This window comes from Thermobia domestica, unplaced genomic scaffold, assembly GCF_964235325.1.
Source record: "Thermobia domestica unplaced genomic scaffold, izTheDome1.hap1.1 HAP1_SCAFFOLD_189, whole genome shotgun sequence".
Lineage (NCBI taxonomy): Eukaryota > Metazoa > Arthropoda > Insecta > Zygentoma > Lepismatidae > Thermobia > Thermobia domestica.
The window spans coordinates 270,637-294,445 of NW_027655919.1; the positions used below are offsets into that span (position 1 = coordinate 270,637).

Below are 23,809 nucleotides of genomic sequence, written 5' to 3' on the forward strand. Positions count from 1 at the left end.
CATGCAATTACGAAATAAATAATGATAAATCACATTTACTGTATACACGACCAACATGCACTAATCAGGTCGTAATGTCCCTAATCCCTAATTGAATTTGGAATAACAGAAAAAATAAAGTCACTCTTTCACTTCTGCTATTATAGCTGGGCAGCAAACATGGCTTCCTAGAAAAACAGAACTGGATGCTTCACTAACTTATTGTTTCTTTACGGAAAATGTAGCTTTTTTCACTGTTTTGGGGGCTCCTACACAGCCTTCAGTGTTCAATTATGAAATTAAATCATATTTTTACCTGAATTCTATTAAAATCCTAGTCCTTTTAACGCAGATAGGTAGGCGAAAATATAAGCTGCGTCTCGTAAGGTGTCTTCTATTATTCTGATAATATTGCGCCGAAAAAGCCAGAGGTAGGAGAATTCCTCCAATCAGAACGAAAACTTTAGCCGCGGAAATTACAAAGCAAATAGAAATTTGGCAAATCCAGATATAACCGGATCTGAAAGTGACTATGGACTAGTGAGAGGGGGTGAGGGAAAGATTAGGTACCTGGCCAAAATCTACATTGGTCTGAAATTAAGGAAATTTATATCCAATAACGGAACTATGTTTCGGTATGACGTCAGAATGGTAAACCTTGTAACTATTCAAGTTATATATCCGGAAATGGGATTTACACTTAATCAAAATATAAATAAATATATTATACAGTGGGAATATGGTTACTAACGAAACCTTTGGGTTCATTATATTTAATTCGAAGTAGAGAGAGTAAATAAATTGTGTAACTAAACCGAAATTGAATTTAAAAAAAAATTACTAGGTACAGGATGTGTAAAAAAAATTGCCATTACTTTCAACTGTAATGGTACATTACAGTTTTCCCCGGCCCATTAACAAAATTTTGTTAGAATAACAAAATTTTGCTAATTGGGAATACTAACTACTGATGCTTGTTAAATTAACACACTCATTCATCTCATTCAAACATTACCAGTCACACTAGGACAGTATATTATATCTACTTGGGGTATTGCGCGAGTAATTCACTACGTTTATCTTCTGTACAATTAAAAATCTTTAAATTTCGAAAATTGTGAGTTCCGATACTTTCGCCTTTGAGATTATGCAAAACAGCGCAGTTTTTTAACAATTTTTTCACGACAAACGGGCCAGTGAAAATTTTCATCCATTTGGCGGATTCCTGCTTTATTATTGACGATAAGTTGTGTAATTTCAGCATTACTAGTTGACCTTCTTCCAGAGTAACAGAATGTGTTGATCGTTTACTAGAGTTTCGCGAATTTATATCTATCTCAGTAAATTTAAACCTATTTTCAACGGAATCTAATTGTTTTGGCCATGGGAACACCTTCCGGTAGTTGTCAACAGCAGAGTAACTCAGAAAGCGTTCCGCCGGCGTGCAACCAATACTTGAGCAATAAGAATTATTAAGAAGGTCCTGTATTTTTACAAGATATCTATTCCAGGTGGTTTGATCTTCATTACACCATAACCGAACTAACCTATTGAGCTCTTTATGGCTGCGTTCTGTTATGCTGTTACCCTGAGGAGAATAGCTAGCTGTTTTCTTGTGTTTAATTTTATACTTAGCACAGAAATCCTGCCACAGTTTGGACTGGAACTGTGGTCCCCTGTCACTTAAGAATTCTTGAGGGTATGGTAAAAGGTGAAAGTATCTTCTCTCTAGTACCGTTATTATTTCTTTGGTATGAGCTTTTCTGAGCGGAAGAAAAGTAACAAAACGAGAGTAAATATCTATTAATGATAAAATATAATAGTATCCCTGGCTAGGTGGTAATTTCCCGATAAGGTCCACCCCCAGAGTCTCATGGGGTACATTTGCTCTTATGTGATATTCTTGCTGAGCTATGGTTCGGTTTGTGAACTTTGTTTCCGCACATTGGATACAGTTTCGGATGAAATTTTTTATGGTAGATTTTTGATTTTTCCAATAAAAGATTGCGCGACAAAAGCGATAACATTTTTGAACTCCAAAATGACCTGTGGAGTGAACAATACTGATAATTTGGTGAATACAAGCCTGAGGTATTACTAAAAGCCATTTTTGAACTCGCAACGGTTTTATGTACATTAACCCACAATGCATTGCGATTCTACTCTGATTACCACTATTTTCATATCGCTTTAAGAACGTTTGACATAATTCATCAGTTTCCTGATTTTTCTTGATATGATGTAAATCAATGTCAGCATATTGTGTTTTCGTTAGGAAATGCACATAATGGGTTTCGGGTTCAAGCAATACCTCGGGCGGATACCTACTAAGTGTATCGGCGATAAAGTTCTCGCGGCCTGGACAGTGCTGAAATGTTAAGTCAAATTTTTGTAATTTAAGTAAGATCCTGGTGGTTCTTGGTTCAAGGTTCTTCTGAGTGAAAGCATGAGTAACTGCTGCATTGTCGGTATGAACATACGTGATACGACCCATAATATATTGTTCAAAGTGCTCACATAGGAACAGAACGGACAGTAGTTCTAACTGAGAGATCGACAGAGACAACTCGTAAGGCTTTACCCGTCGACTAGCATATCCGATGACATTAGGATCTTCTTGACCTGCTGGATATTGTGCAAGATAGCCAGCCAGATTTTCCATACACGCATCACTGTGTATGTGAAATGGCAGGGAGAAATCTGGCTGACTTAGAGCAGGCGGATTGCTAATAAGCTCTTTTAACTTATGGAAAGTTTCCAATGTTTCATCGTTCCATGTGAATTTTTGATCCTTTTTTAGTAGTTGATATAATTTAGCGGTAAGTCCAGAAAAATTTGGTACGAACTTTCTCCTCCACCCTATGAGGCCTAGGAACTTTTGTAATGCCTTCTTTGATTTCGGAACCGGAAAACAACGAATGGGTTCATTTAATTTAGGGTCGACCCTTATCGTTTTGCCACTAATGATATGACCTAAAAATTTTATCTCCCGTGCAAAGAACTTACATTTTTGAAAATTTAAGGAAAAATTTGCCCTCTTGAAAATTTCAAAGGTTCTTTCTAAATGAGATAAGTGTTCTTCTTCCGTGACCGATTTTACCATAACATCATCAAGGTATAGAACTACAAAAGAACGAGTTGAGTCGTTGAAAAAATTAGTCATAACGGATTGAAAAACAGCAGGACTGCTCTTCAATCCCTGTGGCAGAACGGTAAGGCAATATTGCCTTCCTTTATACACAAAGCTAGTACACTGATATGATTCTTTGTGTAAACTGATCCCATAATAGGCACTAGATGCATCAAAAGATGAGAACCAAGTGGCTTGTGAAACACGATGTAATAAATCGTCTATTGGTTCAACCTGTGCTTGTGGAGAAATAATTTTTGAGTTGGTAGCCCTGAGGTCCAAAACGGGACGTACGCCCCCAGAGGCCTTTCTGACAACATGAATAGGATTTCTGTATGGGGACATCTGTTCTATAGCAATTCCTAACCGTAACCACTTATTTAATTCGGCCTCAAACTCGGGTTGCATTGCTTGTGGGACAGAATAGCAAGGTCCCACAACTGGTTCGTTATCTTTTAGTTGAATTTTGTATGGAGGCGCATTAACACGACGTGGGTACTCGGAGAAGAGAGATCTGTACTGTAATAATAGTTTACGGAGACCTGATCTAATTGGTGGTGGTAAATCATCCCGAGTAGTAATGTAAGTGTCGATGTCTTGTGGAGAGACATTGCATTCGGCATTCAGGAATGGATCCAGCTGATCGTCCCTGTTAACCTCTCCTCCATTGAGAGGTGTCACTGCACAGGCAGCTTGACAGATAAACCTGGGGTCAACCATGGGCTGATCCATCACTGGCCGCCCGGACTCACCGATTGCAATCTCTCTTTCCGGTATTCCCACTAACATTACATTTGGTTTATTAGTTGAAACAGTAACTGCATTCCCGAGACTGTCTTTCATACGAATTTCTTTCTTTTCACGGTCGATGATACAATGAAACTTATCTAAGAATGGGCAACCCAAGATTAAATCCGTTCGCAAGTATTTAATAACAAAAATAGCTATTTCAAAAATATGGTTTTGAATATTAAGATTGAAATTTTGAACCCCTTGAACTGAAAAACTTTCCTTCCCAGCAAATGCACCCAGTGTAAGACCCGTGTACGGCCTTAATTTTGCAGAAGGGAAGCGCTGTTTCAATCTTCTCCACACCTCCCAGTCCATTAGGCAGAGCTCCGAACCACTATCGATGGTAGCAACAAGTTCAACGCCACCGATACTTCCTTTTAGGCTGGGAGATGCCGAGAAATAACGTTCTTCCCCCACCGCAAATGGCTCTTCATCGATTACGAATTTTATTATAAATTCTAAGGAATTCGGCGAAGGGTATTCTTGTATCTGAAACTCGGATTTACTATTATTAGAATATTGCATTTTGTGGTTAATGGGGTGTATGTACCCGCAGTTATCCTCCCCCATTTCATCAGGTAACTGCGGCGTTAGTTTGTCGACTTTACCGCAGTTTCGCGACTATCACTCCCATTTAATATTGTTCTAGGCTCACCGTTACCACGCACTTGCGAATGGATTGAATTCTGGGGTCGATTTACATTATTGTTACTATTATTGCTATTATTATTGCCCTGACTATTACCGTTCTCCCTTCTTCCGTACGTCCTGTTAAAATTCCTCCTGGTGTTATCGCCCCTATCCGGGTTCGATGCCATGTTGGTACGGTCATAGGGACGATAACTCCGGCGATTGTTGAACATGGGCCGATTCCTAAATAGTCGCCGGCCATTATTGTTGTTTTCTGAGCCATACCCACTAGGATAACGAGATCCAGCTTGGGTATAACTCAGGAAATCTGTCTGGCAACTTGCCGTTACCTTCGTCTTCGTCGGTTTTAGAATTTTTGCCTGTCGGGCGAAGTATCGTTTTGGTGGACCACCAACTTCCTTACCGCACAAAGCAGCTAAACGTGAGGTGACTTCTCGCACCGTTTGGCACAAGTGGGACGCTATGGCCCGGGACTCATCGGGTGGAAGAGCGTTAACTATAATATCTACCAGTTCGGCCTGAGAGGGATGTTCAGCTATCTGATAATATAGTTCGATAATTTTCCAAGCATAGTCCAAGAGGGATCCATACTTGGAGCGATCATACCGGAGTGATTGTAAGTTTCTTTTTTGGAGTCGTTCGATGTGCTCATTACAATATTCTTCTTTGAAAAGAATCAAAAAATCACCGAACGTCCGGATTTGGTATTTAACCGAGGCAAACCATGCGCCCGAAGCGGCGATCAAACATTTTTCAACTATTTGTAGGCGTTCTCCATCAGTAAGTTTGTACATGTCTAGATATTGCTGCAATCTTCGCAGAAAAACTCTAGGTAACCCGTTAGTAATGTTCCCATCGAAAGTGGGAAAACGTTCAATATCCCGGAGGGAAACTTTAGAGCTCATACTATACGGGGCAGGAAAAGAATCTAGTGGAATCAACGCATTATCCTGAGCGGTTGGGGTTGTCACCGGATTTGCCACCGACGGAGTGGTCACTGAACTGAACGCTCCCATATGACCAAGAGAGGTTTTGTAATTAGTATTGACCATGTAAGGTTCGAATTTAGGACCCACCACTGCAGTAACTGACGGTCCGGCACATCTCCTTTCCCCTCCTGGCAGCACGCTGTAAGATTGTACCATTCCAAAAGTAGAGTGAGCATTTACGCTAGTGACTGTTGTAGTCACAACACTCGACTGCATCGGTACATCGAAATTACTCAACCATGATTTCGAGGTTGGCTGATGCGGGGGACAATACATGGTTGTGTCCCGTGCATCAGGCAACACTTGACTCTTTCCCGGGAGGACGTTACTCGTTTCTGGGAAATTTTTCCCTATAGAATCGCTATCAGGAAAAGGATAGGAGATGTCAGACTTGACGATTTCCAGTTTAGTAATCTTCCCCTTAATACTGTCTACCTCAGTTTGAATTCGACTAATTCTTTGATCAACCGACTCTAGTTTAGTTTCTATTGATAGGTCGGATATTACAACATTCAATTTACTTATTTCAGCCTGCTGCTGTTCAACCTTTCGTTCGATGTCACCAAATCTTTTGTTTGTACCCTCAAACCTTACATCTATTTCGTTTAGTTTCTCATTTGTTTCGTCTCTGAGCTGCTCGGTGGACTGTTGGGCCCGGTATCTAACCTGCTCCAGTTCAGTAGATGTTTGCTCTTTCAATTTGCTCATCGAAGAAGCAAAGTCTAAACAGATCTGGTCAATTTTATTGTTTAATACCTCGAATCGAGCGTCGGTCTCTCGTTTCGAGGTATCAAACTTCTCATTTATTTCACGTCTCATTTCTGCATTCTCACGCCTCATTTCTGCATTCTCACGCCTCATTTCTGTATTATTTTGTTCCATGTTAGTGAATCTTTCGTTCATCATCTCCATCATCTGGCGAATTAATGCAGACGTGTCAGACCCTCCAGATGACATTCCTTCCTTCGGGTTTGCCGTCTGATCCCGAGAATCACTTTGATTTCCACTCTTTTCCTCATCGTCGAGGTCAGATATCTCCGCTGGAGATATTTGGCCTCGGTCCTTTTCACAGTCCTCACAATATTTTTCTATTTCGCCGGTTTGCACCTTTTCTGCATTTTCAGCAGTGTCATCTAAATTGGAACAAGCAAAGTGGATCCATTTTTGTCCACAACCGGTGCATCTAATTAATCTTCGCGGGGCGCGAGATCTTTTCTCTTTTTCGTTTAATGTGCATTGAGTGCACGTGACATCACACTCGTCCTGTGACACAACAACCTTTTTTGTTGGCATAGTTTTGAGACACTTTACACTTTACAAAAGAAGATATATATAGCAAAAATACACATATACTATAAAATACTTATTTGCTATCCAGACAAGTATTATTCATGACTTAAAGGACTCCCATTCCCTTTCCTTCCTTGAAACCCTTCTAGCGTTTAATTCTAATTTTAGAAAAAATTTTGACACTCCTTCTCTTTTTCCCCCTTAGAAAAGGAAACAAAAATGACAAAGTAGCCAACGACTCTACTTATTTCATTTGACTATAAAATTTCTCTTATTAATTTCAATGTTATAATCAATTCAACATGCCTTCAACCTCACTCTTTGACATTCTTAAAAAAAATTTCAAATCTATCGGTCGCCATTTAAACTGAGATCCGTTGCCATGGAAACAAACGTTGCCATGACAACCATTCTTATCGCGGTTCACCAATTCAAACTGATTGGCATGATACCTGGTATTATTCAATAAGCATTTTCAGATCCGTTACCACAGCAAACATGCGTTACCATGGCAACAATCTTGTCACGTGTCGCCACTCTAAAACTGAAAAAAGGGGGGAGGGGCCGTTGCCATAGAAACAAACGTTTCCATAACAACGAATCCTGTCACTGCTTGTCAGTCTAAAACTGTTTGAAGAAAAGAATAAGTCGTAAGTGGGAATCCTTCACCCCTGGTGGGGATGTTCATGAAGCTATCAGCTTATGTCTAATTACGTTGGAATATATTAGCCGTTTCTTAATTTTGAACATACTAGATTCGATCGAAACGAAAAAACTTTTTATCGGACTTCTAAAGAGAATGAAATAAAATAACTAAATACATGACCGTGTTTATTATCTCTAGGATTCCCAGTCACGACCCCCCTTTTCAGTTTTATTAAAAAATAAAAATATAGAAGAAGAAGATGAAAAAAAAAGGAAAAGGAAAATAGAAGAGGAAAGAGGTAAAGTAAGAAAGTAATAAAAAGGAAACTGTTACTGCATATTTTGAAAAATATGGTAAAGAAAGTGAATAATTATCGAATTCCAATAGCTATTGGGTTAATATTTGGTATTCAGGTGATTAAGGGTAGACACATGTTAACCCATACATCCCCGATCTAGATCCATTTAACCCCAACTACCAAATTATCCCGATCTAGATCCGAGATAGATGAGAAAGTTTAAGTTTACAGTTTATTCAATATTTCCAGAAGTTCTAGACTAATATCCAATATTTGAAAAATGAACGACGCAGTTGATGGCATGTTAGAAACGACCACAGAAAAAAAAAAAATCAGAGTATCACATATGTGTCGAAGATTTTGACTTTCACAGTTCTCTCATGATGATCATTCGTTCAGGCTACTTCAGTCCTTTTTACTTCCTTCATAGAGCCAACTTAAGTTAGTATTAACATTCAATGAGTTTAATTGATAACTACCATTAATTATAATAAATCACACATATATGTCAAAATAATGGATGCACTTAATACTAAACCTACATTTCACTCACACACACATTCATACAGGACAATGTATACTTCGGGTTGTATTTAGTTAAATTAAACTAACCTAACTACATTACTATATACATTTATTACATTTCAATAGAAGAAAAATTAGTTGGACATAACAGGGAAAAATTTAATACATGGAAAGAATGTTTCATTAACATGCATAGAAATTCGCTAATTTTATCAAGACCAAATAACACATTTCTCTTCATATATATATATTAAAAGTTGAATTACATGAAAGAGAATTTGACAAAAAAAAATGAAAAAAAAAACAAAAATAAGGAGATTCACAGATCAATACATTTAGGATTCAGTGTAATGAATATATATATATATCATTGCGGAAAACGAAAGAAAAAAAATAAATTAAAAAAAAATATATATATATAATTGGTTAATCATTCTAAAAAAAAAAATACTTTAATAGCATTTTATTAGGTCTCTGTCCCAAGAGGAGACATTTCGGCGATTTTATGAGTCTTTGTTCTCACATCGATAATAGCTCCTTTTTCCAACTCTCTTTTGCACTGTGGTTTGTGTCCATGAGAGTGTTTAATTGTTTTTGTTTTAGCTATAGACAAATAGTCGCTTCATATCACATATATATTTATATTTCTCATTTTGTCACTCGACGCACTCAATATAAAATTTCAAAGTTTATCAAGGTTAAAAAATTTTGAATCCAGTCACAGACATTGAGAACATATTTCCATATTCCGGTATTCACATTAAGTTATCAACTAAATTTCTCTTCATTAAATTTAAGACCAGTAATTTTCTTTATAGTATAGATCTTGTAGTCAAAAGATTCTAGACACTGAATAGTTAAATTTCTGATCGTAGGAGAAGGATTTGTTTCAGAGTCTACTGATAGAAGATTCGTTGGTGGGGCACACTGTTTCGTAGGTTATTAATTTCACTTTGATCTTGCGAATAAATTTGAATGAGGATTAGGGTTATTTTACTTATCTTACGACCTGCTACTCGTTTTACTTACATGCGGTATTTAACATTATATCCAACTTTAATAGTTACAGACGTCAGTAACCACTCAACAAAATGTAATTTATTACAATATACGCGGTAACGCTATATATCACAAATAGTTGGTAAAGGTCGGGTGTCAAAAACCTATGGCAACCTAAACAAAACCAGGGTAAATACCGAGCCCATTACATGCATACTCATATATATATATATTCATATTATTCAATACAATAAATTTCACTTTAATATCCATCGTAGTATTTCGTCGACGTTTAAATTCTACATAACCGTTCATATTCGACAAGTATTCATATTATATAAATATTTATATTTTATTGGCTCAAAGACAAAAACAAAAACCCTGACTATCAAAAATTCACTTTTTTTTTTATAAGGTTGCAACATTGTAATTTATATGTATAAACCCGATAATCAATAATCATTTTCAATTTACTAAAGATCCGCGTAGATATATAAAAAATAGTTAACATAAGAGGTGGAAATGCAACAAAATGAGCAGGCACGTAACTTTTAAAACTATGTAAGCACATATATAGATGTATATATAAAAAAATCAATGTTATTGGAAACTAGTGGGCCCAGACTAATAATACATACACACTATATGACCAATCAATAGAAATAAAAACCAGTAATCAGTTGTCAATGGATATAATTTGTATGATCCATGAATAACGAATGTTTCTAGGAATCCGAAAGCATAGTGTACCTTCCCATCAATTTCTCCAGTGGTGGATTGAATATCGCGAAAATGGTCCTGAGATGTGCTGCAATACCTCCACGAATTGCATCCCTCGATGTCTCAGTTAGTACATATGGTCGAAATAAGTGATATGGAATATTGTACATTTTCATGAGTTTCAGAAACCGGGGGGGGGGGGGAAGGTTGAAATTTTAAAAAAAAAATCTCGAAGTAATGAAGACAGAGAGAGATAGAGAAGAAGGAAGACGAAGAAATAGTGGCGCCAAAGACTTAAGTGGGAAATAACTAACGCTACAAAGACAGAAATCGAATTTCGCTCTCAACAAAATCCATAGTCAAAATATTCTTAACATGCCAAAGGGTGGTCTACTCAAATACGTAGACTCAAGGAACGCCCTGCTGCCAAGGATGCAAGTTCTGTGTCCATCAGATCCCAATCCCACAAGTATTTGGTTGTAAGATTGAAATCCGATCCCCGTATCCGGCCCAAACCAGCAGGTTCCCGGAAATCGTCCGGAAGTTTAGGGTAGGCGTTGATTTAGAATTTCAAAAAAAAAAATCATCCGACCTCTTGGAAACTAGAAGATTCCAGAATAGTAATGAAATTTAAGTAATAGCTAAGATATCCCTAACGAGAATTTGCCAAATTAAAAAAAAAATTAAATAAACTGAATTTTGAATCGGTGATTTCAATAACCAAAACATCACCGATAGCTACCCTGCGCAGACACGCCACAGTCTGGGATGTCGTTAATTTCCCTCATCTAATTAAACTAAGAAAAGAAACGAAAATACTTAAGGGGACTAGGGGTCGACATCCGGGTACGCTAATGACATGAATATTAATTTAGTAGCAGTTGATTTAATCGGATAGTCCGGACTGAGTTATATGAACACTGCACAATAACTAAATAAGGTAAGCAACGAAAAAAAAAATCTCGGAGAGGCAATGAATGCTAAAGGTACAAATGACCGAAACCTGTACTTTTCGATGATCACAGGATATAGCAGTTGGTTTTCTTAATTATCATTTCTGTCAACCTTTAGAAGTAATTCCCACATGATGCTACTCTATCTATTGAAAGGCTTAAGATCTGGGGCTGTTGTTAGGAGGTACATAAATGCAAAGTAACACACAATTCCCAACTATAATTTACTATCCAAGTAGCAAACTCGGTTGGATGAATGCACTGGTGTGGAAGTCAAAACGCGAGAGATTTTTTTTCCCTCTTCGTAAACATATTCATATTTTCACTATATAAAATTCACTAGGCCTATCCATTTAAATATAGGGGTCATCATTTCATTCATATTATATATCATATTATTAACATATCATTACATTCATTCATTATCTACTAATTTTCGCACGAAGTAATATTTTATAAACACCCTATTTCGTACATTTTACACGCAGGCCATACACATATTTACATTACGCAGTAATAAATATATATATATATAACTATCACAATCTATCACGCTCAAACCACCACACGATCACATTCATCGAACCACGTACTCTTTATTTCGAAGCACCCAAATTGTATTTACCTTGCAGGTTTTTAAAAAAAAAAAATCATACATGGATTTACGGAAAGTTAAATTGTCAACGATTAATCTATTTCTGATTTGTTGATAAAACTGAAGCAACAATGGAATTTTCTACAGCTACGGGAAAAGAGAATTTAATACTACATTTTTAAACAAACAGTAACAGCATATGGGCTTTACTTCTATTAAGAAAATAGGTGTTCTTTATTTCAGCGGATTATTCATTAACTACTGGACCTAGCAAGCTGAAATTTTCAGTACAGTAAGATCTCATGCTATTTTATACGAAGGTATACTCATCCGAACCGAAAACCATGTCCAATGAAAGTAATTTTTGAATAAATGACTAAAATCCAACAACTTAGATCACTAAGTTATGCGATGTCGTATTGTCAACAAACTATTGAGTACCGAAACCGGACGCTGTGGCGCTGTAGTGGAGGCATAATTTACCGTGTACTGAAATCTATACTTGTACTTATTAATCAGAAATTTAATATTTACTCTGGTTTATTTATGTTAGAAAAATGGGACTAAATTAACATATATTTATACACTGTCCTAACCGAAATTTCACACACTCACACAAGACTACTAACTACATACACCACTGCTAATACTATACATAAAACAACTAACTAAACCAAACATGCACCATTTAGTTACATGCATGTTGACAAAATAAATACTCCCTTCTGATATATACCGTCGGCTCTATTTAATTTAGAGGGGGCAAAATGAGAAAGATAACCACTAGGTCCAATTGACCTGACCAATTATTTACATAATGACTACCAAAAGTTGATGCCCGGGGGGCACCTTAACGAAGTTTATGTAGGGACCCTTCCCCTGAAAGGGGAAAAGGCCCTAAAACGAACAATAACTAACCCATTCCCCCGCTAGAACTGGTTTAATTCAGAAAAGGGGATAGGAGCCCTTTTGAACTAACTTAAGCTGCCATTATGATTATTTACAGTACTATCAAACCTACTACATACATGCAATTACGAAATAAATAATGATAAATCACATTTACTGTATACACGACCAACATGCACTAATCAGGTCGTAATGTCCCTAATCCCTAATTGAATTTGGAATAACAGAAAAAATAAAGTCACTCTTTCACTTCTGCTATTATAGCTGGGCAGCAAACATGGCTTCCTAGAAAAACAGAACTGGATGCTTCACTAACTTATTGTTTCTTTACGGAAAATGTAGCTTTTTTCACTGTTTTGGGGGCTCCTACACAGCCTTCAGTGTTCAATTATGAAATTAAATCATATTTTTACCTGAATTCTATTAAAATCCTAGTCCTTTTAACGCAGATAGGTAGGCGAAAATATAAGCTGCGTCTCGTAAGGTGTCTTCTATTATTCTGATAATATTGCGCCGAAAAAGCCAGAGGTAGGAGAATTCCTCCAATCAGAACGAAAACTTTAGCCGCGGAAATTACAAAGCAAATAGAAATTTGGCAAATCCAGATATAACCGGATCTGAAAGTGACTATGGACTAGTGAGAGGGGGTGAGGGAAAGATTAGGTACCTGGCCAAAATCTACATTGGTCTGAAATTAAGGAAATTTATATCCAATAACGGAACTATGTTTCGGTATGACGTCAGAATGGTAAACCTTGTAACTATTCAAGTTATATATCCGGAAATGGGATTTACACTTAATCAAAATATAAATAAATATATTATACAGTGGGAATATGGTTACTAACGAAACCTTTGGGTTCATTATATTTAATTCGAAGTAGAGAGAGTAAATAAATTGTGTAACTAAACCGAAATTGAATTTAAAAAAAAATTACTAGGTACAGGATGTGTAAAAAAAAATTGCCATTACTTTCAACTGTAATGGTACATTACACCTGAGGCTAAGAGAAAAAGTGGGTCCTTATTCTTAGAATACTAAGTCGATTCCAAAAAACTATTTCTCACTATCTCTTTTCATTTTTGGTATCTTTCGACTAATATTCAAAGTTAGAGTGGATTTGTATCACTTCTGGTTTTAATATAGACTTAAGGATACAGATCAAATGTGACGCTTGACCGTTTGCAAGAATTGGCTTCTCGGTATCTATTACTGTTCTTGCTCTATAGTGATCAATGTCAAAACCGGAAATGGTTTATTTGTACCACTTCCGGTTTGAATATCAATGAACTCGATTTTTAACTTTCCATCCTCTATATTCTGGCCACTGTTGATGGTGATCCAGGAAGTAGGTCTTCAGATTTTTATTATCTCACGAATGGAAAGCACACAAACACACAGGATAAGTATATAAAGGAGTTGTGAGTTACCAAACTCCATAAAAATTAAGCCAAGTGAACTTTGCGGTTGACAAACACCGTGTACGTAGGTTTTCTCGGGATTCTCCCATTTCCTCCCACTTTCTTCTTTCCACCATTCCATTCAGTTTGCATCATCACCGTCTCCTTTGGCCTAGCCGGCATAATCGTGGGACGTAAAACTAAAAAAATCATTTCATTTCATTTCCAGAGAAATGAAACACATTCTTAATGTAAAAATGAAACATATCATGAATAATTCTTGATGTAAAGCCTTTGTCAACTACTGATGTGGACTCAAAATCCAGATAATTCTAACCATATTTACATTGTTTGACATTTCAATGATACTTTTCAAATATTTTGCGATTTCCCTATAAGTGATCTAAAGTGCAGCAGACCGCTACGACCCTTAGCTTTGGAAACCCTTGTGTAGATAATGAGGAAATATTCAAAACACAATTCAAAGGTAGAAGCTCAACTTCACATTCTACCCTCTCTCTCTCTCTCTCTCACACACACACACACACACACACACACAGCGTGGAAAACTTTTGTAGAATACATACTTCTTTTGTAGAATAAATACTTTCAACAATGATTATTGTCATTTGAAATTTGTAACGTCTAAACGAAATATTGCTATATCGTAGTTCCAAACAAGCATACAGTGAGATTTACTATGTAAAAAGTAACAAAGAAGTAAATTTTACTAATACTGTAAACATTAATTTTGAGAAATGCAAACAGAAAAAAATATTCAATAACTTAAAAGTATCTATTTTATACAGTTTATACTGATTTATAGTGTTACAAAAAAGCTTTATGGGCCATTCTATCTCAAATCAACCAAAATAACAGCATTTTAAAAATTCATGGTCTTAGATTTTGATTTTTTTTTTTTTTTGTACATTGAAAGAATAGCTATTTCCCAAAATAAAACTTTTCTAGCCCTCATAGGTAATTAGTAATTAATTATGCAGTCAGCGTCAAGGTCACGACTCAGAAACGTCTGATGTTGCATTTTATTGTTTATTTTAATAACCATAAGAGCTATGAAGCTAAAAATTTTCATCCTCATGTAATTGTGCCGTTAGATTTCAAATCTATAATCAAAACTAATGAATATTGTATAGGTGTAGAGTTATAGTAGCATTTATGGTCACAATTTCAGGTCCCGGAATGAGCATGTGGTGAAAGTTGTACACGTATGAAATTTTAGCACAAGGTTAAGAAATACCGATATTTCGTGTGAACCAAATTTTGGTTTTGGATATTTGAACCTAAGGCCCCCCAAAAATCTGAATATGTCTTTTGCCTCTTAACGAGCTTGTGAAATAATGCTATAGGCTATTTGATATTGTATAACTTTTATCACAATTATTCCACACAATAGCCTACAATCATGGGCACCCGAAGGGGAGGCAGGCCCCCCTGGCTCATAAAAATGTATATGTAATATGGAAACCACGTATATTAAATACCAGGCTAATATAGCAACTATGGAATGGTCTCCACTAGAAAATTTTCTTTGGGCGCCCCTGTCTACAATTATAGCAAAAAATAACAGTTGCCTTATCTACTAACCATCAGCAGTGTACAATATATCAATGTTTACTGAAATTCTTGAATAATTCGTTAAATTTATTAACAGTCTGCAGTCTCATGTGATACACTATGTGATCTTCCACTAGCTGTGATAGAAATGTGATCTGTTGCGTCAATAAGAATGTGCTCGGCTGGCGCCCACGGGTAAAAGTGAGGGGGGATGCGGGGGAAAATATCTGTAACGTCCCCCCGCTTTCTAAAAAATACAATGGGCTAAGATAGAACGGGGGGACGGCTTGACCTCATGCGTCCCTTTACCTTTTCAGATCCAATTTTACCCCTGCTGGCACCCATACGATATCGTCAGTTCCAGGCCAGTGGAAAGTGGAAGCGGGCCCTGCAGGGTGTAAAAATTTTGTGTTGTAGTCCTGATATTCCTCAGAATATTCCAGCACCATCCCAATCCACCATTTGCAGTCATAGACACATGCTACAAATTTTCCTGGATCCAAGACTTACTTCTGATGTCTTTGCAGGTATTCCATTGATGTAGAGGAAATTAGTCCAATTTTTAAACTTATTTCATTATCAGGAATGAAAGCATGATTATTTCTTGTTCCAGGTATTGTTTTCACAGGAATAAACCTATTTCCTTGAGTCGTGCGATGCTGCTGAACATTTTCAGTTGATACAAAACATATCTAATGGATGTGATATTGTCCACAGCCCATTTATAAAACTACTATACATTTAATGTTTGATTCGCAGTTGTCCTCTGTAAACTCGCGCAAGTAAACTCTGTAAACTTTGTCTTTCCACCTACACCATCGCTAACATTTTTCTATGTGAAGTAGCAAAGAAATGCTACTCACATGTAAGACCAAAATCTGATTTGTGGATACAAATGTTCCTGAAATTTTTACAATTTTTATATTGAGCCCCAGAGACATCACTGACATATATGACATGTTTAAGGAATTTCTGTTATTCTTAGGTTATTCTGTTATTCTGAGGTAGCTCCGTTTTTAAGTTTGCCAAGAACACTGCTAAGAATTCATATACAGCCACATTGTCATGTTTCAAATGGTCACTGATTTCGCGATCACCTTACAAGGCTATTCTGGGGGATTTCCATGGTACGTTAACCTGAAATAGCCATTTGAAGAATATATTAATCCACTGGCGTCTCTGGCATGTAAAATTTGGGGGGAACATCAAGGAAAGTGATTTAAATGGTACTACCAAGCCCAACCTGTTTATTATCTTCGATTCCATTTGTTAGCTTTCTGATTACCTTCACGGACCCCCTGAGGTATATCAACAAGTCTGTTATAATCCTTATAATACTTTCATAGCCTGAATATTATATTCCAAATAGCGTAATTATTGTTTATATGTTATTCTGTCGTTAGTAAATAAATTAGAATAAAATATTGAATATTTTGTACTTCAAAATATTGAGGGGGACGCGTCCCCCTCGTCCCCCCGCCAGAGACGCCCATGTATTAATCCCTTGCAGATTCGTTACTACTGGAAAATTTTACTACATATTAGAAGTTTTATTTTGGCCCTTAGGTTCAAATACCCAAAACCAAATTTGGTTAATACAAAATATAGGTATTTCTTCACCTTGTGCGAAAGCGTACAACTTTCACCACATGCTCGTTCCGGGGCCTAAACTTGGATCTATAAATGCTGCTATAACTCTACACCTATACAATATTTGTTAATTTTGATTGTAGATTTGAAATCTACATGCAAAATTACATGTGGATGAAAATTTTTAGCTTTTATGGTTATTGAAACAAACAATAAAATGCAAAAGCAGCCGTATTTGAGTCATGACCTAGAAGCCAACAGCGTAGTTAATTACAAATTAACTATAAGGGCTGCAAAAGTTTTATTTTGGGAAATAATTATTCTCAAACATGTCTTTCAATGTACAAAAAATTATCAAAATCTAAGACCATGAATTTTTCATGAGTGGTTGATTTGAAATAGAATAACTCTTATGTTATTAATCAAGCACTTGAGCTTACATGACCTAAGTTAGTGTACCTCAGGAACTCACTAGAAACTATATTGAGCCGTGAGCGAGGTGTGGTTGATTACCATGATCCAAGACTATCAACGTTGTTTATTTATTTAGTTTAAGTGGTGCTGCCAAGCTTTCACGAAGTGCTTATTTATAATTTCAATCGTTATTTGTGATTAGTTTAAGATTTTTCTTGCCACTAATGGCTGAATTCATGTGGCACAAATAAATCCAAAATGTTTTTCAACACCCTGTATGTATGGTTAACATCTCAATGTTGTATAATCGTCATGTGTAATGTTGTATAACAGTAGTATGTCAATAACTTTTTTTTTTTTTTTTTTTTTTTTAAGTTGACCATGAGTAAGAATTTAACAGTCCGCTGAGAGACAAAATGTTGGCACAAACATCCAGTGCCAATTCTTTTTCTTTCTTTTTTCTTTTTTTTTCGAACTGGAGCCAAATTTAGAGCAATATTACGTATACATAGATTTATTTCGTACCGTAATAGCTTTTAATGTTAATGTGTTCATCTTCGCTTCCCGAAAGGTTGGCTGATTCTTGAATAACCACATGGTGTTAGATGCTGTTCTCACATCAAACTCTTCATTTTACTAGGGTTTCGGTTATTTCTTTGTAGTGGCGGCTCTTGAAGGAAGTCACATCGGTAATCGTGTACAAGAATTAGAACATAGTAAGCTTTCCCCCTTATTTTGTAGCGGTAAAATTGTAAGTTTTACCGATTTAATTTCCTTCGTCTAATTGTGTTCGCTCAAGTGAGATTCATCAATAGATAATATTGTTTCCATTCTTCAATGTAGCTTAACTATTAGCACTTCTTCATGTGCTTCACGTAGACCTGAGTTCGATTCATCGCAGAAGACAGAATTTCAACACAGCAAATAACGAAGAATATGAATTAAGAGCTAGAAACTCTAACCTACAGAGCTAGCAATGTTGGTCGTTTTGTGTCAATGTACTGACCACACACCATTCATTTAAGCGTGCGTTATATATTCGGCCTCTCCTCTCCTCTGCGCCAATTGGATGTCGATCAGGGAAATTTTGAAAGAGTTTCTGTATGGGAGTACGTACCCTCGCATTCAAAGAATAATTTATTTTACTGATGTCATTTTTGTTAATAAAATTCAGATATCACTTCGTCTTATTTGAAGATTACGATGAATTAAGGCTAGAAATTATCAATAACAATATTTTGATTCTTAAGCGAGATATTTGTATGAAAAAGTATTCTTTCCGGTAGAAAAAAGCAGTTTCTGCTTCTGAATTTAATAATTTCTTCTTCATAATATCTTTTGATATCTTTGAATTTGTCAATATTACACATTGATATAGTAACTGCGGTCACTTACTTTCATCTGGATGAAACTTATCGTAGCTCGTAAAAACCGTTGGACGAGGAAATCAAGCTTTTTACAAGTTCTAAATCTTATCTGATTCATACACGCAACGCAACAACTAATTTTGCACGCAGGGAATATTGATTTATGTCACAGAAACGTAAACTACCATTAATCAAGCTGAACTTCGTTTCAGATAGCTTTCGTAACAGAAAACAAGCAATGGTCTTCATTAACATTATATAATATACTTTTGCTTTCGGATAAAAAAATGTTAATAATCGTAGTTTGCTTAGAAGTTCTATTCGTAGATAGTATCTAATATTTACATGGGTGCTAAACTGGTGCTTCCAGAATAGAAAGCCGCTCCCAAGGTAGTGGCTACCAACTTATTAAGAAGAGAGGAAGTGGAGTACAAATAGCCAGATTTGTGGACTTATATCAAGATTGTCAGGTCATTAAACCATCTGATTTCCAATAATGTTATTGTTTATTTTGTTATACATTCGACGATTATGTCTGCAGATTGAAGGAGAAGTTGGGAAATTTATAAGATGCAAATAAATGATAGAATAAACATAATCATACCCAAGCACAGTAGGACTAAAATCCGTGGTATCTCCGTTGCACTAGCCAATATAACACCTGAATTATCACAAAACCTGGGATACAATTGCGTTCTACTCATATATAAGCAGTGTAATTAATCTCTCATGTGATATGTAAGTGTAATTCTCTATTGCATCTCGGTAGCTTTTATCACCTCTATTTTCTTAATTGTATTTTCCAAATTCTCTCGCTATTTCCAAAGGAGTTAGGTACGGTTCCATGAACAAATTTGCCCAATTTTTCCTTCGTGTCATCTGTGATTTTGTAGACAGAGGCTTCTTTCTGGTGAGTGGTGACTTCGTAACGTTAGTGGTTAGTATGATAAAATTTTGTACTAAAATTTCAGCTCAATCATTAGATTAGATAATCAGGCCTCCCAGCAGGATATTGAAAAATTTATAGGACAGTTTGGTTTATACAATAGAATATTATGCTCTGAAGCACAGAAAAAAAAAATAAATGTATTGTAAGAAAAAGCAGCTTCACCCCAATGGACAACTGGAAACAAGATTTAGATTAATACAGAATAAGAGTATATATAACCTTTTACTCCACCTCTCCATACATTCTGAATTACACTCTCCACACTTCAATACCACTGCTGCATACAGTACTGAAAGAAAATTCTAACACAGCTTGCACTATAAGAAACTGGAGCATGGCAAGGTTTGTCAGCTAAGCTTCATTGGGGAAGAATAAGCACATAGGAAACAAAGAAATAAAGAGTGGACATGGGAAGATAGGAAAAAAGCTAATTAAAAAAATAATGAGGATTAGTGACCAGTCCCTCAGAAAAAAAAAATATAAGACAGATTTAGCATATTGTTAATATGTAGAAATTTAAGTCATCACTGAAACTGTATTTGGCTTGTATTTTTAACAATTCAATCACTGAAAAATATAGGAAATAAAGGACAAGATATAAATATAGGACATATAGGACAAATATACACCAATTTCCAAAATATGGGAAAAAATAGGAAAATAGGACAGCTGGGAGCCGTGGATAATTACACTGGTGTACAAAGTTTAAGGACAAGATAGATAAATTAATCATAAAATATTATGTAGTCGATGAAAATGTATAAAAGCCTGATAGCATGTTGCCAAAAGTCTCCCACACGTGCACAGGGAGTAAGTTGAATAGAATGACGTCAGCGTAACGTAATTCCAAGTAGGTCTGCTCCTCAACACAAAGCACTTGAATGAAATGAACAAGACAGTGCATGTGTATCAGAGAGCTATTAAGGTGCCTGGAGGCAACATTTGGGTGACTTCACACGGAAAAGAATTGTCAGGAAATTAGAAGGACGAAGAGTAACGAGTGTGACCCAGGAGCTTGATATTGAGGACAACATCGTTTTACGTGCATAAGGAGCATTCTGTAACAGAGGCAATGTGCGTAGGAAACATGGTGGTCTACCACAGTCAGCTACGGCAGAGGACGGCCTGTGAAAGAGGCAAGAAGGGACCAATGTCAAACACGTTTAACAGGACTGAGAGGTACCCAATATCACGCTCCACAGTTATATGTAAACTGCTTGGTGGTGCTCTCTTCGCCCAACGGCCATTAGGCTATATTCCGTTGACACATGACACCACCGGCGGCACCATTTGTGGTGGTGCCAAGAATATCAGGTGCCATGGAGGGGCGGGATCGCTTTCTGTTTTGAGATGAGAACAGATTCAATCTGAATAGTGATCCTGGATGTACGCTTATTTGGCGAGAGGTGGGAATACTCAACGAACAGTTGATTATTTTGGTTCAGTGTTCTCGTGTGTTGAGGCATAATGTTGCATGGGCCTCCCAATTTTTGAACACGGTACAATCACCAGTTAATGTTATTCTGAGATGCAGTCAGTCCCCATTTCTTTATTATCGATAATAATGCACGACCACATCAAACAGCACAGGTGGCGGAGCTCTTGGATCGAAAGCATATGCTACAAATTGACTGGCCTGCCTATTTCCCTAACTTGAATCCCATCGAGAATGTTTAAGATATTGTGCGATGCGAAGACATCTTTCAGTACGTCCAGATGCAGTGAGGACCATCCAACTGTTGCTAAAAGCGGTGGTGAGGTAATGGGCCTCCACAACAACCATTACCAAATTTGTAGGTAGCATGGGAACACGTTGCTGAGCATGTATTGTTGTCCGTAGTAATCACACACCCTTTTGAGAACCATTTTACTCGTTCTGTAATGTAAGGGGGTCCATCATAACCCACAGTGTTTTCAGTGTAAATTATTGTCCATGTATGAAAGTGTCATTTTGTTCTTCTAACAAAGTGTTTCTTTCTGTTGTGCTCTGTATCATATTGTAGTATTGCTTTCTGTATATGTTCAAGTTTCGCCAATCTGTGCCATTTGGGAATGATACACAATACGAAACTTACTTTCGTTCTTAAGTTTTGCACACCAGTGTAAATGTAGGGCGCAAAGGAAAGTAACTAAAAATTAAATTAGGCCTATGTCTTGATAAGATTTTACTAATTAAATTTTGTTTTTCTTTCTTTTACAGAAACTAAATGTTTGACTCTATACGTCTCTATGTATATTTCTCAGTGTGTGAGTATGGAGGATATGGAAACATGACAAGTAAACCATGTAATAGCCGTTAACTGCCAAACTAAATCGATTATTCTACCTTGTTTGTATTATAATACAAATTTTGGAGACATACATACAAGATTTATTGTATAATATAAATATGATTTTTAAACATTTGTTGTTTCTAATTATTGTTAATTTATACCAAGCAGATCACAAATATAAAGCCCACTTTCATCTCTAGTGACACGTTAATCTATTTGAAATTGACGAAATATGTTCTGAAAAAGTGGGAAAATACAATATAAATATATCCATCAAATTTGACAAATCATTTTCTTATGTATGCATTTTTGTTACTTTATTTAGTTGCAAATCCAAATTGTAAGCATATCAGTTTTCTCTCCACGTAATTCGTGTTCAATTCCAGTTGATGTTACTCAGAATTCTTGGTATTGACCTAACATCTTTGATGTTAATGAGTCATTAAGAGGGTATCCTCAGTGGTAAACTATCTAGTGTGCTAAGTTGGGAAACACGGTGACTCAGTGATTGAGCGCTTATCTCTGGTGCATGAGGTCCTTGGTTCGATCTCCTGCCAAGTAAATTTATGATGGACAACATCGTGTTCATGAGTTTTCTCGTGATATTCCCGTTTCCTCACACTTTCTCATTCCGCCAAACTTTCCATCATCACTCATTTACCTTAATCAATGTCTCCTTTAGCCTAACGGGCATAATCGCTGGACGTTAAACCGAAAGATAGAAAGCTAAGGCGAGGAGTAACGAAAGCTGATGTGTATGCTTCACATCGCTTTGTTGATCAACAACAATCCTTCTTCGGACACATAATCATAGAGAAGTTGTAATGTTTAATAATACGAAACAGAGTATACTGAAATAAATAGGAGAGGGAACAAATTCTAAAATTACTACTGAAAATATGCTTTTTTTTAAGTTCACCGTCCCACGTTTCGCACTGAGGCTAAGAGATAATGAGATGGATGATAATGGTGGAGAAAAGAAAGTGAGAGGGAAATAGTTGAACCCCGAGAAAACCCACGCACATGGTGTTTGTTCACCACAAAATCCAGGTGGCAGCAGTAAGATTAGACATACATGAATGAATAGATCTGACCGAGCTAAACTAAATGAGATGGTTGAGTGTAAGTTCTCATTCATATAATTTTTCTTTTCAGAAAATCTAGAAAAACAAATTCTTAAGGTATAGCGATCTAAAAGGTATAGCGATCGTTACCAAAAATAACTGATATTTTATATTCTGTTGGAACAGTTTTATTTAAAAAAAAAAAACAGTTTTTTTTTTAAATTATGTACTATGTAAAACAATAGACTATTAAATAGCGGATTGTCTTCTCATAACGGTAACACAAATAGTCTTAACTGCACATACGTACTGTACATCTAACAGTGATAACTATAATACTTATAATAGAAACAGAGTGTCACTGAAAGAGGATATCCAAAAATATTTTCTAAAGTTCCGAGTGAAAATTAGTAGTTACTTGTAGTTACCTTCTTCTTATTAGTTCTTTTTTCTCATTATACTTCCACTCATTATACAGGAAATTTAAGAGATTGTAGCAAATGTATTTTTTCTCTTCTTATCCTACAAATAGCACACAAGTACAAAATTATTACCGGTTTATTATTTGTTAACATAATTGTATTGAATTTATAGCTATCTTCTAAACAATTCCAAGTTCTTTTTTTAAAAATGTAGATCAACGTGTCGCTAGACTCGAAACGATGTACAGGGTGGCCCCAAAGTAGGTATACATCCCTGC

General features: G+C 36.2%; 1 protein-coding gene across 3 annotated transcripts in view; it reads left to right on the forward strand.

Annotated features, from left to right (window-relative positions):
* Positions 1-23,519, forward strand: part of LOC145676515 (uncharacterized) — a 139,093-nt gene extending 115,574 nt beyond the window's left edge. For all 3 annotated transcript variants that reach the window (XM_081747339.1, XM_081747338.1, XM_081747337.1), the window contains one exon: positions 21,973-23,519. The gene's annotated coding sequence lies outside the window, so the exon portion shown is untranslated. The remainder of the gene's footprint in view (positions 1-21,972) is intronic.
* The last annotated feature ends 290 nt before the right edge of the window (positions 23,520-23,809 follow it).